The 23746-nt window shown below is 35.9% G+C and overlaps 1 long non-coding RNA gene across 1 annotated transcript in view; it reads left to right on the top strand.

The window, feature by feature from the left end:
- The window catches only part of LOC102148778 (uncharacterized), a 74793-nt gene that overhangs the window by 7573 nt on the left and 43474 nt on the right, over nt 1-23746 (top strand). The window contains exon 3 of the long non-coding RNA XR_011428487.1: nt 20250-20303. This is a non-coding gene — a long non-coding RNA (uncharacterized lncRNA). The remainder of the gene's footprint in view (nt 1-20249; nt 20304-23746) is intronic.

Genomic DNA, 23746 nt, shown 5'->3' with positions numbered 1-23746 from the left:
TCTCTACCAAAATTAGCTATTTAAAATTTTAAGCCTTTGGGGACTTTAAAAATTTATTTTTGAGGTATAATACATATATAGAAAAGTAAGTCAATTAATTTTCACAAAACCGCACACACTCAATTGGCCAAAAGCCCGATTAAGAAAGAGAATATTATCAGCATCTTAGAAGTCCTCCTCATTCTGTCTTCCTGTTGCCACCCCTCCTTTGTGGTAACAATTATCCTGATTTCCAATAGAATAAGTTAATTTTGCCTATTTTTGTTCTTTACATATCTAGAATCATGCTGTATATGCTTTTTTGGCATCTGTCTTTCACTCATAACTACGTTTGTGAGATCCATTTCTGTTGTTGCGCGTAGTTGTAGTTATTCATTCCTGTTGCTGTATTCTATTGTGTGAATACAGCACAATTGATTCATTCTACTGTAGTTGGGCATTTGGATAGTTTCCACTTTTGGACCTTACAAACCACACTACTGTAAAATTCTGGTGCATGTCTCTGGGTGAACATATGTAGGCATTTCTGTTGGGGGGTCATAGGGTATGTATAAGTTAAGCTTTAGTAAATATTGGTTCTTCTAATGTGGCTGCGCCAATTTAAATTCTGCATTGGTAGGTTTTTGAGGAGAGAGAGTAGGTGTTTCTAGGACTCTATCAGAATATGATCTATCAAGGAAATCCTGAGGGCTGGATATGGTTGTGCTGATAGTAACTGGATCATTCCCTGAGCCAAGGGAAATTAGAGAATTGGGCAGACAGAGAACAGATTCCCTGTCAGGTACAGAATGGGGACAAGCTGTTGCTGATGGTGTACTCTCACCCTGAGAATTTTTTTAGAGGGAATTATCAGGAATTAGCTTAAGCATTGTTTTTATTGGATGAATGATAGTAACAGGAGTTGAACATAGAATTTCAGATGTCATCTATTAAACAATTCTCTGTGCTAAGTTGACTTCCTGGATTGTTTCCTTTTCCTATTTGAATAGATATTAAATATTAGCTACCTGCTTATGACAGGAAACTACTATCACTGAACCTTTTAAATAGATACTTAAGCTACTTAGGAAATTGTTGAGTGCTTCACACTGTTATTAACTGTAGAGTATTTTCTGCAGAACACAAGAATACCCAAAGGTGGAAAAATATGGTACCCTTTTTAAAACTGGAAGAAATAGTGACCCTTGAAATTATGAATGCATTATGATATCTCTGGACCCTGGAAACATAACTAGCAAGTCATCAGCTAGTTGTCTTCCTGAATTCAGAGTGTCAGGAAGTTACCAGAATAGTTTGGGATCAGCTTATGTCAAATCAGTTTATTGTCATGTTTTGACTGATTGCCACAAAAAAGGGAAGGAGTAGACATTAACGAGACTTCTGAAATTTTAGATTTCTTTCCATGTGGCAGTTCTGTTAAAGAACCAGAAACAGAGTATGTTTGAAAAGCAGCATGGTCTCCTACATGAACTTTGGAGTCATCTAGACCTGGATTGGAACTCCAGTTCTGTTACTTATTAGCTAGAGGTGTGTGACCTTCGGGTACATTACCTACCCTATTAAATGCCGAGTTTCTTCATCTATAAAGTTGGGATAACAATACTTGCCCTATAGGGTTGTTGTGAGGATTAAAGGAGCTAATTTACATATCTGTGCAAATTCTCAGCCTTTATGCCTCTCCCTCTCCTGCTTCCTTCCCTTTGGAGGTCAGGTGGTAATGCAACATGCAGCCGCAGCATCTAGACCCATCATTCTCCTGTGCTCACAGTCTCACTTTGTCCTGTTGCCATCTGCCCTTCCTATCCTAGCTCTTATCACAGAGGGTTGTGGTTTTCTATTGCCTTATCTCTATCTGTGATAGACTGTAATCTAGGAAGCAGGAACCATGTTTGTCTTACCCTCAGCACCTAGCAGACAGACTTGCACACAATTGAAAAGAATTATTGAGTTTCCCCCGATCTTCCTTATCCTTTGATTGTTTGAAAGTTAGAAAAGAAAGTCCACATTTTGGTAGCATTACTGTTACATGGAAGCCAGGATAGCAATTCAATAGACTGTTGAAAACTGAGAAAAGTGGGCCAAGCTAACTAGATGAGATTAGGGAAAAAAATAATCCAGGCTGATACAAGAAAGGGAATAATTATGTAGGTACGAAGGAAGTAGAAACATGCCCGAATGTGAGTCAGCAGCCTGGTGCTGTTATTAAAAGTGTGAACATGATCCTACAGTGTATTAATAGATGCACGACATGCAGAGGCCATGGAGTAATCTGCCTATTTTGACTTGGCATTTCCTGGGCACTTGTGGAAGAGTTGTGTATTTTTTGGTACTCTGTATTTATTAGAAGTTACAGAGAAACCGAAGAGGCTGGTGGACACAAAAATGGTCAAAGCCCTCAAACATACCTTCTATGAGGAAAGTTTAAACTCGTCATGACATTTTATTCTGGAGGAGAAATTTGAGAATATTAAGTAAACATAGAGTGTATTGGTTTTTCAGGATATTATGTAAATATATGATGACTATAAGCTATTGTCATTAACTCACAGAACTGGAAATATTCATGAAAGAAGATATGGTGTGTCTTTCTTCCTGCAGGAAGCTGAATGCCTAACCCTTTCAAAACAGACAGTTTTCAGTCCTTCCTGGAAGGTTTCAAAACCTTGCTCAGTAGTCGTCTAGAGTTTTATCACTCACAAAGTCAAGTGGTTCTTTTTTCCTAAGCCCAATCTCTTCCTCTTTGATTTTGACAATATTCTCTGGTTTGGGGCCATCACTGATATGGAGAATTTGAGTGCCGTTTATGTTAACTTCTTAATACATCTGAAATCATCAGTCGTCCCCTTGTTATGGTTTTGGCATCTCTCCCCTAGCCTGAAATTCCCTAACTTTCCCTTCTGCTAAGTACTCTTTGTAATTCTTCCCTGAACCTTCTTGCTCATACCCGCTTTCCTTGAGAGCGAGCCTGATGACTTACACTGGACATCATCCTCTGAAGTCTTCTGACCCGTGAAACAAATAGACAAATCCTCACATTCAACTTCATTTTTTTCCTTTAAAAAGGCGTTTCCAACTATTTCTTTATTATATTGAGTTTTTACAGCTAGTTTTTTATCCTTAAGAGACTATCACTTGTACATTTAATTGTGTTTTCTGTTTTTGTAGGGATATTTTCCATCCAGTAAAAGTAATTTTGAGTCTTATCCCTTCATCACAGTATCGGTATACATTTTGTGAATAGCACATTGGCTCCTTGGTTGACGTGTCATTTAGACAACTTCCATGAATAGCCCCAAGAAGTTTTATGGAACTTCCTGGAGGCAGCTCTCAGACAGGTAGAGAGGCAATGGTAATTATTTCAGTATAGTCTTTAAAGTTAGTGTTCCTTCACCCAAAGGTGATACTGTAAATTAGAAGATGAATGGGAAGGATTGAAAACTTTTATTATCATCATGATAAATCATCTTTTGTTTATTTCTTGTCTATATGGGCTATTAATTTGGGATCCGGCTCAGTTTGTTCCTCTCAAAGTCATATGGGATACTGATTAACGTAATAATTATTGCCAGTAGGGTAGTGATTATTTTCAGTTTTCCTTTTATCTGCACATTTAAAAAACATGGATTTAGATAAGAACTTTTTGGCAATAACAATATTCAGGTTGGTATTAGGCCATTGTAAAGAATTTTTTTTAATTTCCTGGAGATTTAAAAAATCATTTACCATCGATTCATTTAACACATGTTTATTGTTGGCTATGTATGTTAGGTGCTTGGGACAGAAGTGAATAATAGGTACAGAGCATACAATTTTTAAACTAGTGAAACGGAAAACGGTGGAAAAGAAATTTAAACAAAAAATCTAATAACATCAATAATAATAATAGTAATAATTAAAGCAGGAGTAACTGAAACATAGAAGGAAGGCAGCTAATTATGGGAGAATAGAGAGGAGGTGTGTTTAAGCTAAATGTTGCAACATGCGTAGAAGGAGACAGACAGAGTTGGGGAAAGTGTATTTTGTGCAGAATGAACAAAAAGAACAAAAGTGTGGAGAAATAAGACTGCATAGCATTGACAGGGTGCGGGGGGCACTGCAAGCAGTTCATTGTGGACGGAATTAAGTTAGCCTGGTTTGGAAAACTAGGCAGCGACTGGGTCATAAGGCAGGAGTCTTGCATGCCATGCTTAGGAGCTAGGACTTAATTCTGTGGGTCAGGAAGAAAGCTCCTGCAAGAATTCCAGGCCCTGTTACCTTTTCACATGGACTGAAATAGCAGCAGCGAGGGGAGAGCAGAGGGCATTTATTTGTGGGATGTTGTGGCAGCAAGGTCAAGGGGACTAAGTGATGTGTAGATGAGAGAGAAGGGAAACTGTCCACGGAACAAGGCTGATAGCTTGGGAGATAATGGTTTTGCTGTTTATTGAGAGAGGAGGTACAGTAGAATTCAGTTGGAGGAGGAAGATAGTGAGATTAGTTTCAAGAGATTGGATTAAAAATGCCCATAAGAACACCAAAGTAGAGCTCTCTAGTGGACAACACAGGTACATTTAAAGTTCATAATAGATAGCTCTCTGCCATGGAATGTTTCTTCTACACAGATCCACACTCAAGGGCAATGACTGTTGTAAATAATAGAGAAATTAGGCTTTTAGTAATGAAGTATTCCTAAAGAGGAGCATGACCTTGGAAAACAGTTGTTGGATAAAAACAGTCCTTATAAGGAGGGCTTCCTAAGATGCTTCTTCAAATTGATTTTACAGGTTCCTACGGATGTCTTCTAGCAACATGGTACTGTGTGAATGTGTCACGTTGGCTCTATTCTCTTTCCTCACATTTTCATGTCTACAATTTCACACCAGGCTGTATTGACTGTACCGGGCTCTTTGGATGCTTACATTTTTATTCTCGTTAATTAAAGGGGGAAGAAACAGATACAGGTCTTTTGAAACCATAGGAAATTCAGAAATTTCTTGAGTTTGTTTGGAAAGCAAGGAATTTGCAATCAGACACACACGCTGGTGGGTGGAGTCAAGGACTGTTTTTCAAGCAAATCTACAGCTTGGCTTCCCCAAGACTGTTTTTTGTTTTTTTAATCTTTTACCTACTGCACCACGTTGCTGTAAGGATCAAAGAAAATAATGCTTGTGAAAGTTCTTTTTTAAACTATAAAGGACTATACAAACGTAAGAAAATAAAGAAACATAGAAAACTATTCATTTCCAATTCCGATACAGTAGTGTACCTGTTTGTAATTTCCTTCATGCTAAGAATGTTTAGTCATAAGTGGGGCTGTGGGAAGACTTTTGATCATGCGTAATTTCTCAGGCACACGCTGCTTAAAGATACATTTATCTTTCTCTGACCTAATCCCTCTGTGTATTTCAACTCAACTGAAGTTTCTCACAGGCTTGTACTGTTTTCACTAAATTTTACCATAATACTCTTTACGTACATCCCTACAGACTGTGATAATGTATCAAATAATCCCGGGACAAAGAAGCCCTGGGAATCTGCTTCGAGGAGGATTGTTTTCTATGAATACGCTCTAATGCCATTTCTCCAAGTATATTTAACTTAGTGTTTATTTACTTTCACAGTTTATTTTGATCGGCTCTCTATCAAATTGCCTTGTAAAATCCCAGAATGCTAGGACCGTTTCTGTCCACATTACGTTATCTGCAGCTGACATTTATGCAGAAGCTGCTAAGCGGCCATGAGCAGGTGTTGTAGGCTCCCTTGTGAGAGTGCCCGGCCAGATGGGGTCAGAAAAGCTTTCCCAGGAGCCACTACAGCCTGGGAGTTTGGCTGCCTACCCAGAAGGGATGGTAGCATGTTGTGGCTGATTTTTAGATCTGGTAACTTTGGGAGGTAAATGGACTGAGATTCACGGTTCCTAACAAACAGGTGTCAAAGTGGCTATACCTGTAGACCCAGCTTAAAAGGTCAGGACAGACTTTAAGCATTCTAAAATTAATTCATGTTGACAAACTCTTTTTTAACTTACAACTGTGACTGTCTTTATACCTCACACTTCTATTTCTTTGCAATTCAATAATGAATGCAGATGCCATCCACACTTGAACCTGACCCCAACTCTCTAAGGAAATATTCATGCTGGTCTAGAGAAGAAATCTTAATAAGCAATCCTAAATCAGAAGAATTACTGTAAGAAAGCAAAGAAATGCACAGGCTTTGAATGTCCACAAGGAAATAAGCATTTGAATAAAAATTTAATTGGACTTAACTTTTACAGAAAAAAAGAGAAATATACTGAATATTACATGGGAAATGATATATGCTTTTCCATGCATTTGTAGTGACCAGAAAAAGAAACATATGTTCATATAGTCATATGTGTGCAAATTACATTAATTCATCTTTAAATTTTTAAACTCATCAAGTCAATTTTATGACTCCATTTCTGTGAGTCAGAGAATAATTCTGAGGGATTCAACCCAACAAGTGTAGGAATTTCAAAATTAATTTAGCTTATAAAATTACATCTTAACAAAATAGAAATAGCTCAGAGGGAAAAAATAATCAGAGAAGGAAGCATCCTTCAGTATGTTTAGCTTATCAAAATGTTCCTAAATGACTCAAAATGTGGTTCTTACATATGATAAATATTTTCTATACTGTAACTATATGTTGACAAATGAACAACATGTACTGTTAGTGAAGAGGCTGTAAGTGTCAAATACTAATTATCATGAGTATGATTTGAACTTGTCAGAACTAACATCTTGAAATCATGAAAAGGGTTTGCAGAAGGATGGGAGCAAGTATGTTACAAGTTCCTTTTTATTTGATTATTATTAAGCTATTGAGAATATACAAGGAATGTAAATGATAAAATCCAGTGCTGTGGTGTAACTGATTGTCCCCTTAGGAAGGAGCATTCTATGGAATAGCACACTCTGCCTGGTTCATCTGTTCTTCCTTCACACTCGTCTTGGGGATTTTTGCATGGCTTTCTCTAGATTTCTTACCTGTTTTAACTTAAAGAGAAATGTTGTAATTTATTATCAGGTAATCAGGATTCTGATTGCCTTTTCTTTTACCCATATGAAACTGGTTTAACGTTAGGAAGTCTCTGAGGAGCTAAGTACTCACCAGCACAGAGGATAGGCTTGAGATGTCTTTTCAAGTCTAAAGTAATTTGATTAGGCTTTCCTTAGACTTTACCCAGAAGAGAGTCACCTCTTTCTGTAGGCTCTCTTGCCTCCAATCAATTGCCTACTCTAACTTGCATAATATTTCTAAAACTTAGATCCCACCATTTTACTCTCCAACTTAAATGTCGATGACTCAGGCTTCCTTCATAAAATCTTTCTGGAAAACTCCTCTGCACTATCGAGTCCTCTCTCCTTCATCGTGCTGCCCTTTAGATGGCTGCTATGACACTCATAACACTTTGTGACCATTATTTGTCTGCACATTCATATATCCTATGCTCCACTGTATGTTTCCTAAACACAGGACCTGGGGATGTCATTTCTACATCCCCAACTCTTAGCACAGAGTCTGGCCTAGAGTAGATTCTTAACAAATATTTCCTGATTGCATAAAACAATGTCACTTTCATCACATTCCAAAATCCTCAAATTATGGCTCTCTCTATTTTCCCAGTCCCGTCCCCTTCCCCTTGTACTTGCTCACCTCCCAGATGGCAGCCACCCAGGATCATTTGCTGTTCCTTGAATATGTTGAGCACTTCGAAGCATTCAAGTTCTTTCCCTGCGCCCAGGCTGGTGTCCATGTCTCTTCTTGTAGAAATCTCATTGATCTATTTCAGCCTAATTTAAATACTTTTGTGTATGTCCAAATGTCTGGATGTGTGAGAAAACTCTGACCCTTCCCTAACCCCAGCTAGAATTAATTTTGTCTCCTGTGTGCTATCCTGTAATTTGTTTAATCACAGTTGGCTTGCATTATAGTTGGCTGTGTATATCTTGATTTTCCCTACTGGCTAGTGAGTTCCTTGAAGACAAGAACTGTTTTGATGTGCTCATCATTTAAAATATGTATTGGGCATTTCCTCTGTGCCAGGCATAGTATTATATTCTGGGCACAATGTGGTGATTATAATAAACAAAACTCCTGTCCTCAGAGAGCTCACATTCTAGTCAGGGGAGAAGACAAAAATATAAACAAATAACACACATATATCTGATGATAAGAACTCTGATAAGAAATAAAGCAAGAGAAGTGGGACACATATTGATTGCAAAAAGTCTCTCTGAGGAGGTGACTTTTGGGTAAAAATCTGAAGGAAGTAAGGAGCATCTTGGTGGAGGAGCATTCTACACAGAGGGACTAGCAGATCCAAGGGCCCCAATGTGGGAGTGTGCTTGCAGTGTTTGAAGAAGAAGGAGCCCAGGATGGGTGGGGTAGAGCAAGCTGGGAAAAAGTAGGAGTGGAAAGCAGAGCCCTAGGAGGAATCCAGATTAATCAACACCTTATACACGCTGGCACCACATACTTGGGATTTTACTCCTAATGACATGGGGAGCCTTTGATGGGTTGTAGTTAGAGGAATGACATAGTAAGACATGTTTTAAAGGCATCATCCTGGTTGCTGTGTCTGTTGAGTTGTCTGTAGGGAAGCAAGTATGAAATTGATAGGATTGATTAGAAGGCTAGTCAACTGTTCAAGCAAGAGATATTGGTGGCTTGGACCAAGGTGGTGGCAGTAGAGGCATTGAGAAATGGTTGGATTTTGGACATAACACAAAAAAAGTGCTGACACTTTTGCTGAAGAATTTATTAATAAAAAGAAGGGAATCAAAGATGACTGCAAGGATTTTGGTCTGAGTAAGTGGCAGGATAGAGATGCCAATTACCAAAATAAGGAAGACTGCAGGACAGATGGGTTGGGAAGGGAAAATTAAACTATCAGTTTGGATATGATAAGGTTGAGATGCCTGTTGGATATCTAAGTGAAGATGTCAAGTAGATATGTTTGTAGTTAATTCAAGAGCTCAGGGCTAGAGATAAAATTTTGAGAATTTTTTTTCCTGTGAATAGATAATATTTAAAACTCTGGGACTGGATAAAGCACCCAATTGAGTTAAGTATAGATTGTGAAGAGATTTTAAGGATTGAGTCCTCCACTGCTTAGAGATAAAAAAAAAGATGAGAGCAACCCACTAAGGAGAATGAGATGGAGCACCTTGCGAGGGGTAGTTGCTGGTAAGGACTCCCTGATTGATTGATTTTTTCTAGTGTAGGAGCAGTTGCTTTCATTCGCTTTGGATGGTTCTTATGACTCGGAAGCAGTAGAAGAGAATGGAGTGCTTTCCGGTTTGATCCTAATGACAGAGTTTTACATGTAGATGTCAACCTGGAAATGTGATTCAATCCCTATCAGATGTGTTCTCCTTGGATTCCCACTTCATCCTTAAGGCAAGGGAGTAATCCTGCTCCTTTCCCTTTCCATATACGGCTGCTTAGCTGGGAGAGTTGTGTGGCTTATCACACTTACAAAGTTGCTCTCGATATTTATTTTAATTGATTTCACCTGTATTGGGAATGTGTCACGATTTGGCTGGGAGTCAATTTTATGATGCTATGATTGGTTCCAGGGCTACCTCAGGACACCGAGGTCTTTTCAGTGCAGGAACTTCACCATATTACCTAAATTGTGGTAACGTCTTTAACAAATCCTTTGCTCACTCCGGGTCTCCACATTGGAGTGTGTTACTGCCAAGTATTCCAAACTGCAAATGTTTCTGAGGATGTAAGTGAAACCTGACTCATTGTGAACCTGTGAACTCACTGTAGTCATTAGAGCAGATGGAATGTGAACAAAGGTCAAAATAGATTCATCTCAATAGTAAGACTACCGACGTTATAGTAGGTACTTAACTGCCTCCATTCCCTCCCCACAACAAACTAGGAAAACAAAAATGACTCAAGGTAGTTTAAAGCAGCATCTCACTCTATCCCAATGGCATTCCTTAGCTTCAGAGTGGAGGCTGCCATCTTGCTACAATAATGGCCAACTGAAACTGGCAACATGAAAGCCTGATAGAGGACAATGGAATTCCGTTTCCTAGAAAACTATCAACTTATTGCTTTAATAGAGAGTGACAGGGCCAGCCTGGTGGTGTAGTGGTTAATTTCATGCACTCTGCTTCAGTGGCCCTGGGTTAGCTGGTTCAGATCCTGGGTGTGGACCTGCATACCACTCATCAAGCCATGCTGTGGTGGCATCCCACATACAAAATAAAGGAAGATTGACACAGGTGTTAGCTCAGGGCAAATCTTCCTCAGCAGAAAAAATAAATAAATAAAAAATTGTCAATAATCTCTGAAGTATTCAATTCATGGGTATGTATAATTAAGCAGAAAATGCTTTTAGCAGTTAATAATAAAAAGGGAAAAGACTCCATGATGTGTAATCTATCTATCCATCTATCCACACACACATACTTGTGTGTGTGTATGCATATATATATATGTATCCAGCCTACATATATATGTATGTGTCAATATATACTTACATATTTATGCACATTACATATATTTGTACAGCCTATAGTAGGCTTTCGCAGGTAACTCTTATTGTGGAAGTCATTGGAGATGGGTTAGGAAAATATTTTACAAACCTCATGCCTGCAATGTCATAAATGACCTTTAAAAAATGCTTCCTTCCAGTGTAGGATTTAGAAGAGTCAATGGGCAATTTAAAATTAAAAATCAGGTGTATTTTATACAACTTGTTCCTGGTGGCAAGTTTTTCTTGCTCTTTGGAGCAAGAAATGGAATTTATGTGAAATTCCACTGAAATCTGTTAGGCATAGTGGAGATAATATTTTTTAGTGACAATAGATAAACTAGAATCAAAATAATTGGGAAAACTTTAATTATTAACAATGATGGATGGTTACATAACACATTAATTAATGTCATTTATTCATTATTAAAACCTGTAAGGCAGGTGGTTTTATACTTTCATTGCAGAAAAATAAATGGATGCTTAGAGAGGGTAAATGATGTAGTGTACAGTCATTAAAAATATTCAGTAGAGCTGAGGCTGGAACACAGCTCTTACTCCAAGGCTGTATTTTTCCCTCTATATTATACTATGATTCAGTGAATAGACAAAGATTGTTTTCCATGTATTTATTACAGAAAACCTAAAGAAAAAAAGATTGAAATGTAGGTGCATGCTCTAATGGATCTGTTTTTTCTTTCTTTTAGTAGCTGAACTAAAAAGATCTCTAAAAGACAGCACAATGCTATATCTTGGAAACACCATTTTATACCTCTTTGAAAACTGAATATATGCGAAAAGAAGCAAAATATGGGACTGGTATACGCTTATTTCATTGAGCTAATTTTGTGAGGAGATACAATTTTATTATTCCTAAGGTCTTTGACAGAATGTCTATCCCAACACAATTTATGACATTACATATCAGAGTTTCAAAGTTCAAATAAAAATTAAGGCAGAAATGAAGAAAGAAAAAGAGCAAAGAAAAAAAACAATAATCTGGAGGTTATGGTGGAAATGTTGCTTAAAGAGGCAACATATATCCACCAAGTGGCTTTTAGTGTTGAAATATGCCTTGAAGTCGGCTCCCGTGAAGACGATGAAGCAGTGAGTTAACTTCCAGTCAAGTTACAGTCAGCCATAAATTTGTCTTGGAAATGATGCAGTGAAAATGTTCTCAAATATTTATTTTAGTAGAGGAATTCTAGATGAAGAAGATCCTGCAAGGAGAAAATGGGCAGCTATAGACTTTAAAGCAGTCACAGAACGGAAAAAAGAAAAGGGCCTTAGAGAAGCTTGCGTTATGAAGCATGACTGCGTGTGTGCGTGTGTGTCGTTGCTTTTGGTGGCGGTGGGAATCTATCGGACCACGCTGGGACCTATTTCGAGGCCACACTCTTTGGGATGGACCCTCTGAATCTTCAGGCCATTCTTCTTGCTGCCAGCTGCCAGCCTCTGTCTTCTTCCCCATAGCTTATTGGCAATTGTAATGTTTTGGTGTACAGGACAGTTTTTACTAAGTCAAATTCTCCTTTACATACTTATATCAAGTATCTGATAAGACTTGTTCGACCTGAGCACATTTTTCTCATTAAAAATAATAAATACTAAGATTATTTTTGCATGAATATGAGATGTTTCATGCTGAAAAGAGATAATTCCTGCTCAATAAGCATTATTATTAATAATAATGTACCAGCTGAAGGACAAAGCAGAAATTTTATAAGGTAGGGACTGTCCTATTTCTATATCTTTTTAAAAAATACTGTTTATTATTTCTGATTAAAATATTGAGAAGTGTGAAGAATGAAGTGAAAAATTGCCTATGATTCCAGCTTCCAGAGATAACTACCATTAGTACTTTGATGTAGTTTTTTGGTATATGTTTGAGCATGTGTGTATATTAACTGAGTCCATACTATATGTACGGTTTTGCATCCTGATTTCTGAACTTAGCAATGCAATTTCCAGGCATTCAACATTGTTTGAAAACATTATTAATTTGTTTTATATTTATTTCATATATATTTATTGCTTAAATATATCTCTACCTAGATAAGTACATTTATCTATTGTTTGTTTTATACTATAAATAAAACTGTGATAAAAATCCTTGTGCACAAATCTTAGTCCAACAAAAACAGTGGATATTTTGGTCTATTTTCTGAATCTCATGGAAATGGTCCTAGCACCTTATTTTCTTCAGTTTATTCTGTAGAATACAAATACATTGGTGAATAGATGTACCACTTATTAAAAGATTACTGTTTTCAAATAAGTTTGTGAAATGTTGAGCTCAATAAAGGTATAGAGATTTCTTTTCTGTAAGACTTCTCAGTCCTTAAGATGCAAATATGCCCTTTGAATTACCAAGAGAGAGGTCAGGTATGCTGTAAATTATTTTTCCAAGGATCGCAGAGCAATTGTTTTGTGGGATTTTGGTTTAGGAAGCATCAAATATGATGCTATCTTTTGGTTCAAAATAGATATTCTTTATCATGGTAATTGAGGGTTGTTCTAGTTATATTAGCCGGGTTAACACAAGGCTATCCCACAATAGCAAACGTACTCTGAAATCTCTAAGGCTTAACCCAACAAAGGTTTATCCTTTGCTCATATTGTGCTAAGGGATAGTCAGGCTCCTACGTGTTTCTTTCCACATAGCGTCCTAGGGATGTATGGTGCTTCCAAATTCTAACTCTCCCACCTCTGAGTTTTTTGCTTTCAGCCACTTAAATGAGATTGAATGTGGAGAGGACACAACTGCTCTTAACTTTTCTCTTCTGCTTCAGCTGGTGAGAATTAGTCACATACCTAGACCATTTAGATTCATGGGGACTGGGAAAGGTTAAGAAGCATATAAATATTTGGTGCCTAATAACAGTCTCTGCCATACTGTCATTTTTTTTAAAAAAAAAAAGTAACAGAAGTTGGATTTTGTTGAATGCTGTATTAGTCAGGGTTCTCCAGAGAAACAGAACCAACAGGATGTATATAGACACATGAAAGAGAAGACTTATAAGAATTGGCTTACACAATTATAGAGACCGGGAAGTCCCACAATCTGCTGTCTGCCGGTTGTAGAACCAAGAAAACTAGTGGTATAATTCAGTCTGAGTCTGAAGGGCTGAGAAACCTGGGGCACACTGGTATAAGTCCTGGAGTCCCAAAGGCCCGAGAACCAGGAGCTCTGTTGTCCAAGGATGGGAGAAGATGGACGTCCCAGCTCAAGAAGAGAGAGAGGGAATTCACCCTTCCTTGTCTTTTTGCTCTTTTTGGCTCTCACCAGATTGGATGATTCCTACCCACATTTTACACTATCTGCTGAATCAAATGCTAATCTCTTCCAGAAATACCCTCACAGACACACCCAGAAATAATGGCCCAGCTATCTGGCTATCTCTTAGTCCAGTCAAGTTAACACATAAAATTAACCATCATAAATGCTTATTTGCAAAGTATTGGGATAACTTTTTTAGCCTATTGATGTTATGGTCTTACTTAATAAATACTCCAATATCAAATTCTTTATAGTCATCAAATAAATCTTATGTTAAAATGAGAAATTATTTTAATATTCTTTCAAATTAGATTTGATATGATTTTTACCTAGAGTTTTGCATCTATCTTTATTCGTGAACAAGATCGGTTTGTAATTCTCCTATTCAATGCTTGTTGTTATCAGGGTTTTGTTAGAGAAAGTCTTACATATATGCATTTTTTAATTAAACTTTATTTTGAGATAATTGTACATTCACATGTGGTGAATCCCATATACTGGTTACCCAGTTTCCCCAATGCTAACATCTTGCAAAACTATACTACAATATAAAAGCCAGCATGTTGGCATTGATACAGTGAAAGTAAAATACATTCCCTTCACCATCAGAATCCCTCATGTTGCACTTTTATAATCACATCCATCTTCCTCCTGCCCTTACGCCCTCCTTAACCCCTGGCAACAACTAAAGTGTTCTCCATTTCTACAACTTTGTCATTTCAAGAATGTTCTATAAATGGAATCATGTAATAAATAAATTTTTAAGATTGTCTTTCCACTCAGGATAATTCTCTGGAAATTTATACAGTTTATCACATTTATCAATAATTTGTTCCTTTTTATTACTTGGTAGCAGTCAATGGTATAGATGTACCACAGTTTAACTATCCATCCATTGAAAGGACATCTGAGTTGGTTCCAGTTTTCGGGTATTACCAATAAGCTGCTCTGAACATTTGTATACAGGTTTTGTATGAACATAAATTTTCATTTCTCTGGGATAAATGCCCAGGACTGCAATTGCTAGGTTGTATGATAGTTGTACGTTCAGCTTTTCTTTAACTGCCAAGTTGTTTTTCAAAAGGACTGTACCATTTTCTGTTCCCACCAGTAATGTATGAGTGATCCAGTTTGTCATCATTCTTGCCAGAATTTAATGTTAATCATTTTTTATGTGAGCCATTTTGATTGGTATGAAGTAATATCTTATTGTTTTAATTTGCATTTCCCCTAATGACTAATTATATTTAACATCATTTTGTATATTTTTTTGCAATCTATGTATCCTCTTCAGTGATCTGTCCATGCATTTGTGCCTATTTTCTAATGATATTGTTTGTTTGTTTTTTTCATTCTCTTAATAGAGTCTTTCTCAGAGCAAAAGTTTTTAATTTTGATGAAGTCTCATTTATTAAGTTTTCCTTTTATAGATCATGGCTTGGTGTCAAGTCTAAGAACCTTTGCCTACACCTGAATCCCAAAGATTTCCTCCTATAATTTTTTCCAAATGTTTTATAATTTGCAATTTACATGTAAGTCTATGATCCATTTTGGGTTAATTTTTATGTAAAGTATAAGGGTTAGGTCAAAGTTTTTTTTTTCTTTTGCCTATTGCTCTAGCACCTTTTAGTAAAAAGACTATCTTTCCTCCGTTGGATTGCTTTTGCCCCTTTGTCAAAAATTACTTGAGACATATTTGTGTTGATCTCCTTCTGTTTGCTCTATTCTGTTCCACTGACCTGCGTGTCTGTTGCTCCCCCAGTACAGCACAGACTTGACTACTGTAGCTATATAAAAAGTCTTGAAATTGAATGGGCTCATTTCTCACTTTATTCTTCTTTTTCAAAATTGTTTTAGCTATTCCAGTTCCTTTGTCTTTCCGAATAAATTTTTAAATTCTCTCCTCTGTTTCTACAGACAATCTTGCTGGGATTTTGATAGGAATTGCATTACAACTTTTATCAATTTGGGGAAAGTTAATATCTTTACTATATAAAATATTCTAATCCGTAAACCCAGTATATCTGTCTATTTCTTTAGATCTTCTATAATATATCTCATTGGCGTTGTGTAGTTTACAGCATAGGAGTCCTGAACCTGTTCTGTTATAATTACCACCTAAATTTCTCATTTCGGAGGGAGTGATTGTAATTGGTATTGTATTTTTGGTTTCGGTGTCCATGTATGTTTGTTGCTAGTATACAGAAATTGATTTATTCCAGCTTTACTGAGATATAATTGTTGCTAGTATACAGAAATTGATTTATTCCAGCTTTACTGAGATATAATTGATATATAACATGTACAACATTAAAGTGTAAAATGTGATGAACTGATAAACATGTATATTGTAAAATGATTACCACTATTAGGTTAGTTAAGACATCCATCACCTCACATAGTTATCATTTTTTGTATGTGTGGTGAGAACATTATTCTCTTGGCAACTTTCAAGAGTACAATACAGTATCGTGAACTATAGTCACCTTAGGGTACATTGGATCCCAAGAACTTATTCATCTTATAACTGGAGGTTTGTCTCCTTTGACCATCATCTCCCCATTTCCCCCAACTCCCGGCCCCTGACAACCTCCAATCTACTTTCTGTTTCTATGGGTTTGGCTTTTTTTAGATTTTGCATATAAGTGAGATTATACAGTATTTGTCTTTCTCTGTCTGACTTATTTCACTTAACGTAATGCCCTCAAGTTTCGTCTGTAGTGTTGCAAATGGCAGGGTTTCCTTTCTTTTTTACGGCCAAATAATATTCCATAGTGTGTATACATATCACATTTTCTTTATCCATTCATCTGTCAACAGACACAGGTCATTTCTATGACTTGGCTATTGTGAATAACACTGCAATGAACATTGGGGTACAAATATTTCTTTGAGATAATGATTTTGTTTCCTTCAGATCTATATTCAGAAGTGGAATTGCTGGATCATATGGAAGTTCTATTTTTAATTTTTTTGAAGAAGAAGATTAGCCCTGAGCTAACATCTGCCACCAATCTGCCTCTTTTTTTTTTTTTTTTTTTTTTTGCTGAGGACGAGTAGCCCTGAGCTAACATCCATGCCCATCTTCCTCTACTTTGTATGGGGGACGCCTACTGCAGCATGACTTGACAAGCAGTGTGTAGGTCCATACCTGGGATCCAAACCGGTGAACCCTGGGCTGCTGAAGTGGAACGTTCAAACTTATCCTCTGCGCCACTGGGCTGGCCCCAATTTTTAATTTTCTGAGGAACCTCTATGTTGTTTTCCATAGTGGCTGTACAAATTTACAATCCTACCAACAGTGTACAAGAGTTCCCTTTTCTGCACATTCTGGCCGGTACTTGTTATCTCTTCTCTTTTTAATAACAGCCATTCTAACAGGTAGGAGACCATACCTCATTTTGGTTTTGATTTGCACTTCCCTGATGATTAGTGATGTTGAGCACCTTTTCATGTACCTATTGGTGTTTATATGTCTTCTTTGAAAAAATGTCTGTTCAGGTCCTTTACTCATTCTTAAATTGAATTGTTGGATTTTTTGGTGTTGAGTTATATAGGAGTTCCTTATATATTGGATATTGACCCTTTATCAGATATATGGTTTGCAAATATTTTCTCCCATTCCGTGGGTAACCTTTTCATTTTATGGATTGTTTCTTTTGCTGTGCAGAAACTTTTCAGTTTGATGTAATCCATTTGTTGATTTTTGTTTTTGTTGCTTGTTTTTGGTGTCACATCCAAAAAATCATTGCCAAGACCAATGTCAAGGAGCTTTTTCCCTATGTTTTCTTCTAGGGGCTTAATGGTTTCAGGTCTTATGGTTAAGTCTTGAGTACATTTTGAGTTAATTTTTGTGAGTTATGTAATATAGGGATCCAATTTTATTCTTTTTCACTTGAATATCCTGTTTTCCCAACACCATTTATTGAAGAGACTATCCATTCCTCATTGAGTATTCTTGGCTCCCTTGTCAAATATTAGTTGACTGTATACGCCTGGGTTTATTTCTGGGCTCTTGTTTCCGTTCCATTGGTCTGTTTGTTTTTATGCCAGTACTATACTGCTTTGGTTACTACAGCTTTGTAATATAGTTTGAAAGTAGAAAATGTGATGCCTCCAGCTTTGTCCTTTCTCAGGATTGCTTTGGCTATTTGGGATATTTTGTGGTTCCTAAATGTGAATGTTAGGATTGTTTGTTCTATTTCTGTGAAAAATGCCATTGGAATTTTGGTGGGGATTGCATTGAATCTATAGATGGCTTTGTGTAGTATGCACATTTTAATATTAATTTTTCCAATCCATGAACACAGGGCATCTTTCCCATTTATATGTGTAGTTTTCAATTTCTTTCGTCAATGTCTTATAGTTTTCAGTGTACAGACTTTTCACCTCCTTAGTTAAATTTATTCCTAAGTATTTGTATTGTTTTTGATGCTATACTAAATGAAATTATTTTCTTTATTTCCCTTTCAGATACTTTGTTGATAGTATAGAAGCACAACTGATTTTGTATTTTGGTTTTGTATCCTGAAATTTTACTAAATTTGTTTATTAGTTCTAACAGTTTTTTGGTGGAGTCTTTATCATTTTTTATATATAAGATTATGTTACCTGCAAATAGAAACAATTTTACTTCTTCCTTTTCAATTTAGATGCCTTTTATTTCTTTTTCTTGCCTAATTGCTCGAGCTAGAACTTCCAGTACTATGCTGAATAGGAATAGTGAGAGTGGGCGCCCTTGTCTTGTTCCTGATCTTAGCAGAAAAGTTTTTAACCTTTCACCATTGAGTATAATGTTAACTGCGGGTTTGTCATTAATCGCCTTTACCATGCTGAGGTGCATTCCTTCTATACCCAATTTGTTGATAATTTTTTTATCATGAAATGATATTGAATTTTGTTAAATGCTTTTTCTGCATCTATTGAGATGGTAACATGATTTTTATATTTTATTCTATTAATGTGGCATATCACATTTATGATTTGCATATGTTGAACTTTTCCTGTATCCTAGAGATAAATCCCATTTGATCATGATGTATGTCTTTTAATGTGCCATCAAATTCAATCTGCTAGTATTTTGTTGAGAATTTCTGTATCTATATTCATCAGGAGTATTGGCCTGTAGTTTTGTTTTCTTATAGTGTCCTTATCTGGCTTTGGTATCAGAGCTTTGGTAATGCTGGCCTCATAAAATGAGTTAGGGAGAGTTCCCTCCTCTTCAATGTTTTGGAAGAACTTGAGAAGGATTGGTGTTAATTTCTTCTTAAGTGTTTGGTAGAATTGTCCAGTGAAACTATCTGGTCCTGAGTTTTTCTTTGTTGGGAGATTTTTTTTTTTTAAAGATTTTATTTTTTCCTTTTTCTCCCCAAAGCCCCCCGGTAAATAGTTGTATATTCTTCGTTGTGGGTCCTTCCAGTTGTGGCATGTGGGACGCCGCCTCAGCGTGGCCCAATGAGCAGTGCCATGTCCGTGCTCAGGATTCGAACAAATGAAACACTGGGCCACCTGCAGCAGAGCGTGCGAACTTAACCACTCGGCCACAGGGCCAGCCCCCCTTTGTTGGGAGATTTTTGATAACTGATTCAATCTCCTTATTTCTTATTGGTCTGTTCAGATTTTCTATTTCTTCTTCATTCAGTCTGTGCAGGTTTCATGTTTCTAGGAATTCATCCATTTCTTCTAGGTTGTCTAATTTGTTGATTTGTAAGTGATCATAGTAGTTTCTTATGATCCTTTTATTTCTGTGATGTTAATTGTAATGTCCTCTCTTTCATTTATAATTTTATTTATTTGAGTCTTTTCTATTTTTTCTTGGTTAGTCTAGCTAAAGTTTTGTCAATTTTGCTTATTTTTTCAAAAAACAACTCAATTTTTAAAATCTTTTCTATTGTTTTCTTATTCTCTATTTCATTTATTTCTGCTTTAATATGATAATTTCCTTCCTTCTGCTAACTTTGGGCTTAGTTTGTTTCTTTTTATAGTTCCTTGAGGTGTGTAATTTTTTAGATTTTTATTTGAGGTCTTTCTTATTTAGTAATGTATTGCATTTATAGCTATAAACTTTCCTCTTAAAACTGCTTTTGCTGCATCCTATCAGTTTTGGTATGTTGTGTTTCCATTTTCATTTGTTTCAAGATTTTTTTTGATTTCCCTTTTGAGTTCTTCTTTGATCTATTGTTTTTTCAGGAGATTGTTGTTTAATTTCCATGTATTTCATGCCTGCGGGATCTCTAGTGATATTTCCTATGCAATTCCTGATATTTCATAATTTATGCTTTCCTTATTTTTATTTCATCAGTTTTTCTAAAGGTTTGTCAATTCTGCTGATATTTGCAAAGATTCCTCTCCTCATTTAATTGATTTTCTCTATCATTTCCTGGTTTTCAATTTCATTGATTTCTGCTCTTATCTTTATTATTACCTCCCTTCTGCTTACTTTGATTTGTTTTACTTTTCTTTTTCTAGGCTTCTGAAGTGATATCTTAGATTGTTGATTTGAGATCATTCCTCTTTTCTAATGTAAGTATTTAATGCTATAAATTTCTCTCTCAGTACTGTGTTAGCTGTGTTCTACAAATTTTGACTTGCTGTATTTACATTTTCATTCAGTTCAATATATTTTGTCATTTCTCTTGAGACTTCCCTCTTTAACCCAAGGATTATTTAGAAGTGTGTTGCTTAATCTTCAGGGCTTTGGAGGTTTCCCTTATCTTTCTGTTATTGATTTCTAGTTTGATTTATTTGTGGTCAGAGAACACACTCTCCCCTATTTCAATTCTTTCTTTTAAATTTCGGAGATTTGTGTTATAGCTCAGAATATGGTCTTTCTTAGAATATGTTCTGTGAAAACTTGAAAAGAATGCATATTCTGCTGTTGTTAGATTATTCTATCAATGTTGACTAGGTGTTGTTGGTTTATCATGTTGTTGAATCCTTTTAGATCTTTATTGATTTTCTATCTAGATGTTTGATCTATTGTTGAGAAAGGAGAGTGTAAGTCTCCAACTATAATTGTGAATTTGTCTATTTCTCTTTTTACTTCTATCAATTTTTGCTTCATGTATTTTGCAGTTCTCTTATTTGGTGCATGTACATTTAGGATTGCTATGTCTTCTTTGTGGGTTGACTCTTCTATCATTCCATAACATCTTTCTCTGTCTCTGGTTATTTCCTTTGCTCTGAAGTCTATTTTATATGATATTAATATAGCCACTTCTGATTTCCTCTGATTAATGTTTGCATGATATATCTTTTACTATCCTTTTACTTTCAATCTGCTTGCATAATTTTATTTGAAATGAGTATCCTATAGACAGCATATAGTTGGTTTATATTTTTTAATTCACTGCCAGTTGAATAGCTGTTTTATTTAGGCCATTTACATTTAATGTAAACATTGCTACATTAGAGTTTAAATCTACCATTTTTTTCTGTTTGTTCTCTATTTTCCTTTCTCTGTTTTCTTTTTCCCACCTTCCTGTGGGATACTTGAACATGTTTAGAATTCTATTTTGATGTGTTTATAGTGCTTTTTAGTGTGTCTTTTTTGTATAGATTGTTGTATAGTCGTTGCTGCAAATATTAAATTACATTATATAACATCATTGTCTACTCATCTTTTTATTTTACTGCTTCAAGTATAGAAAACTAGACCTTTTTTTATGTCACTTTATCCTCCTTAGTTTATAATGATTGTTTTAAATATTTCCTCTACATGCATTTAGAACCATATCAGATAGTGTTGTAGTTTCGCTTTGACTTATCAACATAGTTTAGAAAACTGAAGAAAAGAAGGAAAGTATATTGCTTTCATCATATTTTTGTTTACCATCTTCTTTCTGTCTCCTTGATGTCCCAAGGATCCCACTTTTATCATTTCCTTTCTGTTTACAGGAATTCCTTTATCCATTCTTTTAGGGTTGGTCTGGGTGAGACAAATTCTCTTAGTTTCCCATCTCCTGGAAATGTCTTGATTTCTCTTTTATTTGTGAAGGATATTTTCTCTGGATATAGTATTCTTAGTTGACAGTCTTTTCTTTCAGCATTTAATAAATGTGCTACTTCCTTCTAGCCTTGATGTTTTCTGATAAGAAATCCTCTGTCATTCAAATTGTTTTTCCTTTATAAGTAAGCTATTGTTCTATTTCACTACTTTTAAGACTTCTTTTTCTTTGTCTTTGTTTTCAGAAGTTAGCATATGATGTGTCTTAGTGTGGGTTTCTTAGTGTTTCCCTCTTTGGAGATTGCTTAGCTTCTTGAATCTGTAGGTTTATGTCTCTTGCAAAATTTGGGAAATTTTCAGCTACTATTTCTTTGAGGTTGCCAGTTTCTTTTCTTTTTCTTTTTTTTTTTTTTTTTTGAGGAAGATTGGCCCTGAGCTAATGTCTGCTGCTAATCCTCCTCTTTTTGCTGAGGAAGACTGGCACTGAGCTAACATCCGTGCCCATCTTCCTCTGCTTTATATGTGGGATGCCTACAACAGCATGGCTTACCAAGTGGTGCCATATCTGCACACGGGATCCAAACCAGCAAACCTCAGGCTGCCAAAGTGGAACATGCACACTTAACCGCTGTGCCACTGGGCCAGCCTCCTTGCCAGTTTCTTAAGATCCAGCTCTCAGATATATAAAGCATAAGGAAAACCCAGGGACTCACCACTGTGTCATTCCTTGGGTCCTGAATTTCCTATTCGGTTTGCTTTCTTCTTTCTGCATTTTTTCTGATGTTTGCTTTGCATACAATAGCGAGGGGTTTTTGGTTGTACTTAGTGGGAGGAATAGGCAAAAATATTTCTATTCCATCATCCCAGAAATCATGTGTATTTTCTAACTGTATCTCTTGAATGCTTGTAGCATATGGGAACACCTCTTCTTTAACTTTTTGAAAGAATTTACTAGTGAAATCAGTTGACTCAAGATTTTTTTGAACTGTTACTTTTTCAATATCTATTGCTTTTCTTCACTTAGAAAGACACTATATGCTTATTGTAAAATATTTGGTAAATATAAAAGAATGTACAAAAAATAAAAATCAGCCACACTCCCATGACTGATAGATATTACTGGTAATCTTTGTTAACTTCAAATTTATTTTATTTGGATTAATATTCAATGCAATAATATTAATGGTATGTTTTTGATATTTTTGTAGATGAATTTATATTTAACTGATTAGTACTCTCAACTAGTCAGTTTATACCACATTGTTTCTATTCTTAAGCTCTTAATTTGAGTAACATTTTGAGTGGCTGGAATACATGCACACATATATACACTCTTTCTCTCTCTTAAATAATGGCATATGGGTGATATATTTTGCAATTTTCAATTTCAATTTTCAAATATATTCTTAAGAATATCTTTGGGTTTTATTCATTAATTTATTCATTCCTACAAACTATTTATTAAACACCTACTATGTACCTTGCATCATATTAAACGTTAGAATTACAAGAATAAACATGATAGATACAGTTCATGCCCTCTTGAAGCTTATAATTCACTAGAGAAGATAGATATTCACAAAGAAAATATAAAGGAGATTAAAATCAAAAGGAGAGATACTAAGGGTGATGTAAATCAGAGGGAAAAACCTAATAATCCAGTTCTGGGGTCATTGAAAGTTTCTACTTAAAAAAACAAAATAAACAAAAAAACATTAGACTGAGACCTGGAATTCGAGTGGAAGTGCAATGTTGGAGAAGAATATTCTGAGTAAAGGGAACTCATGAGTCACGGCATAAAGATATGAGCGTATGCTAAATTTAAAAGTCTAGAAGACCGGAGCACTGAGGGTGAAGAGGAGTGAAACATATGAGTTACATAGAGGGGTGGGTAGAAGCCCAGTTGTGGATGACCATGTGAATCAATGTTAGGATTTGGTTGTTTGCTCTGAGGGCAATGAAAATCTTTGAGGAGTTTTAACTCGAGGATATAATTAAATATGCTTTTTAAGTAGATTAC

This window comes from Equus caballus, chromosome 18 (assembly GCF_041296265.1).
Source record: "Equus caballus isolate H_3958 breed thoroughbred chromosome 18, TB-T2T, whole genome shotgun sequence".
In the NCBI taxonomy this organism is placed as follows: Eukaryota; Metazoa; Chordata; class Mammalia; order Perissodactyla; family Equidae; genus Equus; species Equus caballus.
Note: the sequence above shows the minus strand (reverse complement) of the source record. Positions and strands in the feature narration are given on the sequence as shown.